Below are 6,251 nucleotides of genomic sequence, written 5' to 3' on the forward strand. Positions count from 1 at the left end.
TCAGGCTTCGGGGAAGGGTTAGGGTTAGGGTTCGGGCTAGGGTTAGGGTTAGGGGACGGGGACGGTTTAGGGTCCAGGTGAGGGTCTGACAACGCTTTAGGGGGAGCATGCGTGTGAGGGCCCGGGTTAGTGTTAGCGTGCGGGTTAGGATTAGGTGATGGGTGAGGATCAGGCTTCAGGGAAGGGTTAGGGTTAGGGTTCGGGCTAGGGTTAGGTTTAGGGTACGGGGACGGCTTAGGGTCCAATTGAGGGTCCGACAACGCTTTAGGGGGAGCGTGCGTGTGAGGGCGCGGGTTAGTGTTAGCGTACGGGTTAGGATTAGGGGACGGGTGAGGGTCAGGCTTCGGGGAAGGGTTAGGGTTAGGGTTCGGGCTAGGGTTAGGGTTAGGGTACGGGGACGGTTTAGGGTCCAGGTGAGGTTCCGACAATGCTTTAGGGGGAGCGTGCGTGTGAGGGCGCAGTTTAGTGTGAGCCTACGGTTTAGGATTAGGCGACGGGAGAGGGTCAGGCTTCGGGGAAGGGTTAGGGTTAGGGTTCAGGCTAGGGTTAGGGTTAGGGGACGGGGACGGTTTAGGGTCCAGGTGAGGTTCCGACAACGCTTTAGGGGGAGCGTGCGTGTGAGGGCGCGGGTTAGTGTTAGCCTACGGGTTAGGATTAGGGGACGGGTGAGGGTCAGGCTTCGGGGAAGTGTTAGGGTTAGGGTTCGGGCTAGGGTTAGGGTTAGGGAACGGAGACGGTTTAGGGTCCAGGTGAGGGTCTGACAACGCTTTAGGGGGAGCGTGCGTGTGAGGGCGCGAGTTAGTGTGAGCGTACGGGTTAGGATTAGGGGACGGGTGAGGGTCAGGCTTCGGGGTAGTGTTATGGTTAGGGTTCGGGCTAGGGTTAGGGTTAGGGGACGGGGACGGTTTAGGGTCCTTGTGAGGGTCCGACAACGCTTTAGGGGGAGCGTGCGTGTAAGGGCGCGGGTTAGTGTGAGCCTACGGGTTAGGATTAGGGGACGGGTGAGGGTCAGGCTTCGGGGAAGTGTTAGGGTTATGGTTCGAGCTAGGGTTAGGGTTAGGGGACGGGGACGGTTTAGGGTCCAGGTGAGGGTCCGACAACGCTTTAGGGGGAGCGTGCGTGTGAGGGCGCGGGTTGGTGTGAGCCTACGGGTTAGGATTAGGGGACGGGTGAGGGTGAGGCTTCGGGGAAGGGTTAGGTTTAGGGTTCGGGCTAGGGTTAGGGTTAGGGGACGGGGACGGTTTAGGGTCCAGGTGAGGGTCCGACAACGCCTTAGGGGGAGCGTGCGTTTGAGGGCGCGGGTTAGTGTTAGCGTACGGGTGAGGATTAGGGGACGGGTGAGGGTCAGGCTTCGGGGAAGGGTTAGGGTTAGGGTTCGGGCTAGGGTTAGGGTTAGGGGACGGGGACGGTTTAGGGTCCAGGTGAGGGTCCGACAACGCTTTAGGGGGAGCGTGCGTGTGAGGGAGCGGGTTAGTGTTAGCGTACGGCTTAGGATTAGGGGACGGGTGAGGGTCATGCTTCGGGGAAGTGTTAGGGTTAGGGTTCGGGCTAGGGTTAGGGTTAGGGGACGGGGACGGTTTAGGATCCAGCTGAGGGTCCGACAACGCTTTACGGGGAGCGTGCATGTGAGGGCGCGGGTTAGTGTTAGCGTACGGGTTAGGATTAGGGGACGGGTGAGGGTCAGGCTTCGGGGAAGGGTTAGGGTTAGGTTTCGTGCTAGGGTTAGGGTTAGGGGACGGGGACGGTTTAGGGTCGAGGTGAGGGTCCGACAACGCTTTAGGGGGAGCGTGCGTGTGAGGGCGCGGGTTAGTGTGAGCCTACGGGTTAGGATTAGGGGACGGGTGAGGGTCAGGCTTCGGGGAAGTGTTAGGGTTAGGGTTCGAGCTAGGGTTAGGGTTAGGGGACGGGGACGGTTTAGGATCCAGCTGAGGGTCCGACAACACTTTAGGGGGAGCGTGCATGTGAGGGCGCGGGTTAGTGTTAGCGTACGTGTTAGGATTAGGGGACAGGTGAGGGTCAGGCTTCGGGGAAGGGTTAGGGTTAGGGTTCGGGCTAGGGTTGGGGTTAGGGGACGGTGACGGTTTAGGGTCCAGGTGAGGGTCCGACAACGCTTTAGGGGGAGCGTGCGTGTGAGGGCGCGGGTTGGTGTGAGCCTACGGGTTAGGATTAGGGGACGGGTGAGGGTCAGGCTTCAGGGAAGGGTTAGGGTTAGGGTTCGGGCTAGGTTTAGGGTTAGGGGACGGGGACGGTTTAGGGTCCAGGTGAGGGTCCGACAACGCTTTAGGGGGAGCGTGCGTGTGAGGGCGCGGGTAGTGTTAGCGTACGGGTGAGGATTAGGGGACGGGTGAGGGTCAGGCTTCGGGGAAGGGTTAGGATTAGGGTTCGGGCTAGGGTTAGGGTTAGGGGACGGGGACGGTTTAGGGTCCAGGTGAGGGTCCGACAACGCTTTAGGGGGAGCGTGCGTGTGAGGGCACGGGTTAGTGTTAGCCTACGGCTTAGGATTAGGGGACGGGTGAGTGTCATGCTTCGGGGAAGGGTTAGGGTTAGGGTTCGGGCTAGGGTTAGGGTTAGGGGACGGGGACGGTTTAGGGTCGAGGTGAGGGTCCGACAACGCTTTAGGGGGAGCGTGCGTGTGAGGGCGCGGGTTAGTGTGAGACTACGGGTTAGGATTAGGGGACGGGTGAGGGTCAGGCTTCGGGGAAGGGTTAGGTTTAGGGTTCGGGCTAGGGTTAGGGTTATGGGACGGGGACGGTTCAGGGTCCAGGTGAGGGTCCGACAACGCTTTAGGGGGAGCGTGCGTGTGAGGGAGCGGGTTAGTGTTAGCGTACGGCTTAGGATTATGGGACGGGTGAGGGTCATGCTTCGGGGAAGGGTTAGGGTTAGGGTTCGGGCTAGGGTTAGGGTTAGGGGACGGGGACGGTTTAGGGTCCAGGTGAGGGTCCGAAAACGCTTTAGGGGGATCGTGCGTGTGAGGGCGCGGGTTAGTGTGAGCCTACGGGTTAGGATTAGGTGACGGGTGAGGGTCAGGCTTCGGGGAAGGGTTAGGGTTAGGGTTCGGGCTAGGGTTAGGGTTAGGGGACGGGGACGGTTTAGGGTCCAGGTGAGGGTCTGACAACGCTTTAGGGGGAGAGTGCGTGTGAGGGCGTGAGTTAGTGTGAGCGTACGGGTTAGGATTAGGGGACGGCTGAGGGTCAGGTTTCGGGGAAGTGTTAGGGTTAGGGTTCGGGCTAGGGTTAGGGTTAGGGGACGGGGACGGTTTAGGGTCCAGGTGAGGGTCTGACAACGCTTTAGGGGGAGAGTGCGTGTGAGGGCGTGAGTTAGTGTGAGCGTACGGGTTAGGATTAGGGGACGGCTGAGGGTCAGGTTTCGGGGAAGTGTTAGGGTTAGGGTTCGGGCTAGGGTTAGGGTTAGGGGACGGGGACGGTTTGGGGTCCAGGTGAGGTTCCGACAACGCTTTAGGGGGAGCGTGCGTGTGAGGGCGCGGGTTAGTGTGAGCCTTCGGCTTAGGATTAGGGGACGGGTGAGTGTCAGGCTTCGGGGAAGGGTTAGGGTTAGGTTTCGGGCTAGGGTCAGGGTTAGGGGACGGGGACGGTTTTGGGTCCAGGTGAGGGTCCGACAACGCTTTAGGGGGAGCGTGCGTGTGAGGGCGCGGGTTAGTGTGAGCCTACGGGTTAGGATTAGGGGACGGGTGAGTGTCAGGCTTCGGGGAAGGGTTAGGGTTAGGGTTCGAGCTAGGGTTAGGGTTAGGGGACTGGGACGGTTTAGGATCCAGCTGAGGGTCCGACAACACTTTAGGGGGAGCGTGCGTGTGAGGGCGCGGGTTAGTGTTAGCGTACGGGTTAGGATTAGGGGACGGGTGAGGGTCAGGCTTCGGGGAAGGGTTAGGGTTAGGGTTCGGGCTAGGGTTAGGGTTAGGGGACGGGGACGGTTTAGGGTCCAGGTGAGGGTCCGACAACGCTTTAGGGGGAGCATGCGTGTGAGGGCGCGGGTTAGTGTGAGCCTTCGGCTTAGGATTAGGGGACGGGTGAGGGTCAGGCTTCAGGGAAGTGTTAGGGTTAGGGTTCGGGCTAGGGTTAGGGTTAGGGGACGGGCACGGTTTAGGGTCCAGGTGAGGGTCCTACAACACTTTAGGGGGAGCGTGCGTGTGAGGGCGCGGGTTAGTGTTGGCGTACGGGTGAGGATTAGGGGACGGGTGAGTGTCAGGCTTCGGGGAAGGGTTAGGGTTAGGGTTCGGGCTAGGGTTAGGGTTAGGGGACGGGGACGGTTTAGGGTCCAGGTGAGGGTCCGACAACGCTTTAGGGGGAGCGTGCGTGTGAGGGCGCGGGTTAGTGTTAGCGTACGGCTTAGGATTAGGGCACGGGTGAGGGTCATGCTTCGGGGAAAGGTTAGGTTTAGGGTTCGGGCTAGGGTTAGGGTTAGGGGACGGGGACGGTTTAGGGTCCAGGTGAGGGTCCGACAACGCTTTAGGGGGATCGTGCGTGTGAGGGCGCGGGTTAGTGTGAGCCTACGGGTTAGGATTAGGTGACGGGTTAGGGTCAGGCTTCGGGGAAGGGTTAGGGTTAGGGTTCGGGCTAGCGTTAGGGTTAGGGGACGGGGACGGTTTAGGGTCCAGGTGAGGTTCCGACAACGCTTTAGGGGGAGCGTGCGTGTGAGGGCGCGGGTTAGTGTTACCGTGTGGGTTAGGATTAGGGGACGGGTGAGCGTCAGGCTTCGGGGAAGGGTTAGGGTTAGGGTTCGGGTTGGGTTAGGGTTAGGGGACGGGGACGGTTTAGGGTCCAGGTGAGGGTCCGACAACGCTTTAGGGGGAGCGTGCGTGTGAGGGCGCGGGTTAGTGTGAGGCTACGGGTTAGGATTAGGGGACGGGTGAGGGTCAGGCTTCGGGGAAGTGTTAGGGTTAGGGTTCGGGCTAGGGTTAGGGTTAGGGGACGGGGACGGTTTAGGGTCCAGGTGAGGGTCAGACAACGCTTTAGGGGGAGCGTGCGTGTGAGGGCGCGGGTTAGTGTTAGCGTACGGGTGAGGATTAGGGGACGGGTGAGGGTCAGGCTTCGGGGAAGGGTTAGGGTTAGGGTTCGGGCTAGGGTTAGGGTTAGGGGACGGGGACGGTTTAGGGTCCAGGTGAGGGTCCGACAACGCTTCAGGGGGAGCGTGCGTGTGAGGGCGCGGGTTAGTGTGAGCGTACGGGTTAGGATTAGGGGACGGGTGAGGGTCAGGCTTCGGGGAAGGGTTAGGGTTAGGGTTCGGGCTAGGGCTAGGGTTAGGGGACGGGGACGGTTTAGGGTCGAGGTGAGGGTCCGACAACGCTTTAGGGGGAGCGTGCGTGTGAGGGCACGGGTTAGTGTGAGCCTACGGGTTAGGATTAGGGGACGGGTGAGGGTCAGGCTTCGGGGAAGGGTTAGGGTTAGGGTTCGGGCTAGGGTTAGGGTTAGGGGACGGGGACGGTTTAGGGTCCAGGTGAGGGTCTGACAACGCTTTAGGGGGAGCGTGCGTGTGAGGGCACGGGTTAGTGTGAGCCTTCGGCTTAGGATTAGGGGACGGGTGAGGGTCAGGCTTCAGGGAAGGGTTAGGGTTAGGGTTCGGGCTAGGGTTAGGGTTAGGGGACGGGGACGGTTTAGGGTCCAGGTGAGGGTCCTACAACACTTTAGGGTGAGCGTGCGTGTGAGGGCGCGGGTTAGTGTTGGCGTACGGGTGAGGATTAGGGGACGGGTGAGTGTCAGGCTTCGGGGAAGGGTTAGGGTTAGGGTTCGGGCTAGGGTTAGGGTTAGGGGACGGGGACGGTTTAGGGTCCAGGTGAGGGTCCGACAACGCTTTAGGGGGAGCGTGCGTGTGAGGGCGCGGGTTAGTGTTAGCGTACGGCTTAGGATTAGGGCACGGGTGAGGGTCATGCTTCGGGGAAGGGTTAGGTTTAGGGTTCGGGCTAGGGTTAGGGTTAGGGGACGGAGACGGTTTAGGGTCCAGGTGAGGGTCCGACAACGCTTTAGGGGGATCGTGCGTGTGAGGGCGCGGGTTAGTGTGAGCCTACGGGTTAGGATTAGGTGACGGGTTAGGGTCAGGCTTCGGGGAAGGGTTAGGGTTAGGGTTCGGGCTAGCGTTAGGGTTAGGGGACGGGGACGGTTTAGGGTCCAGGTGAGGTTCCGACAACGCTTTAGGGGGAGCGTGCGTGTGAGGGCGCGGGTTAGTGTTACCGTGTGGGTTAGGATTAGGGGACGGGTGAGCGTCAGGCTTCGGGGAAGGGTTAGGGTTAGGGTTCGGGT

This window comes from Lagenorhynchus albirostris, unplaced genomic scaffold (genome assembly GCF_949774975.1).
Source record: "Lagenorhynchus albirostris unplaced genomic scaffold, mLagAlb1.1 scaffold_29, whole genome shotgun sequence".
NCBI classification, from domain to species: domain Eukaryota; kingdom Metazoa; phylum Chordata; class Mammalia; order Artiodactyla; family Delphinidae; genus Lagenorhynchus; species Lagenorhynchus albirostris.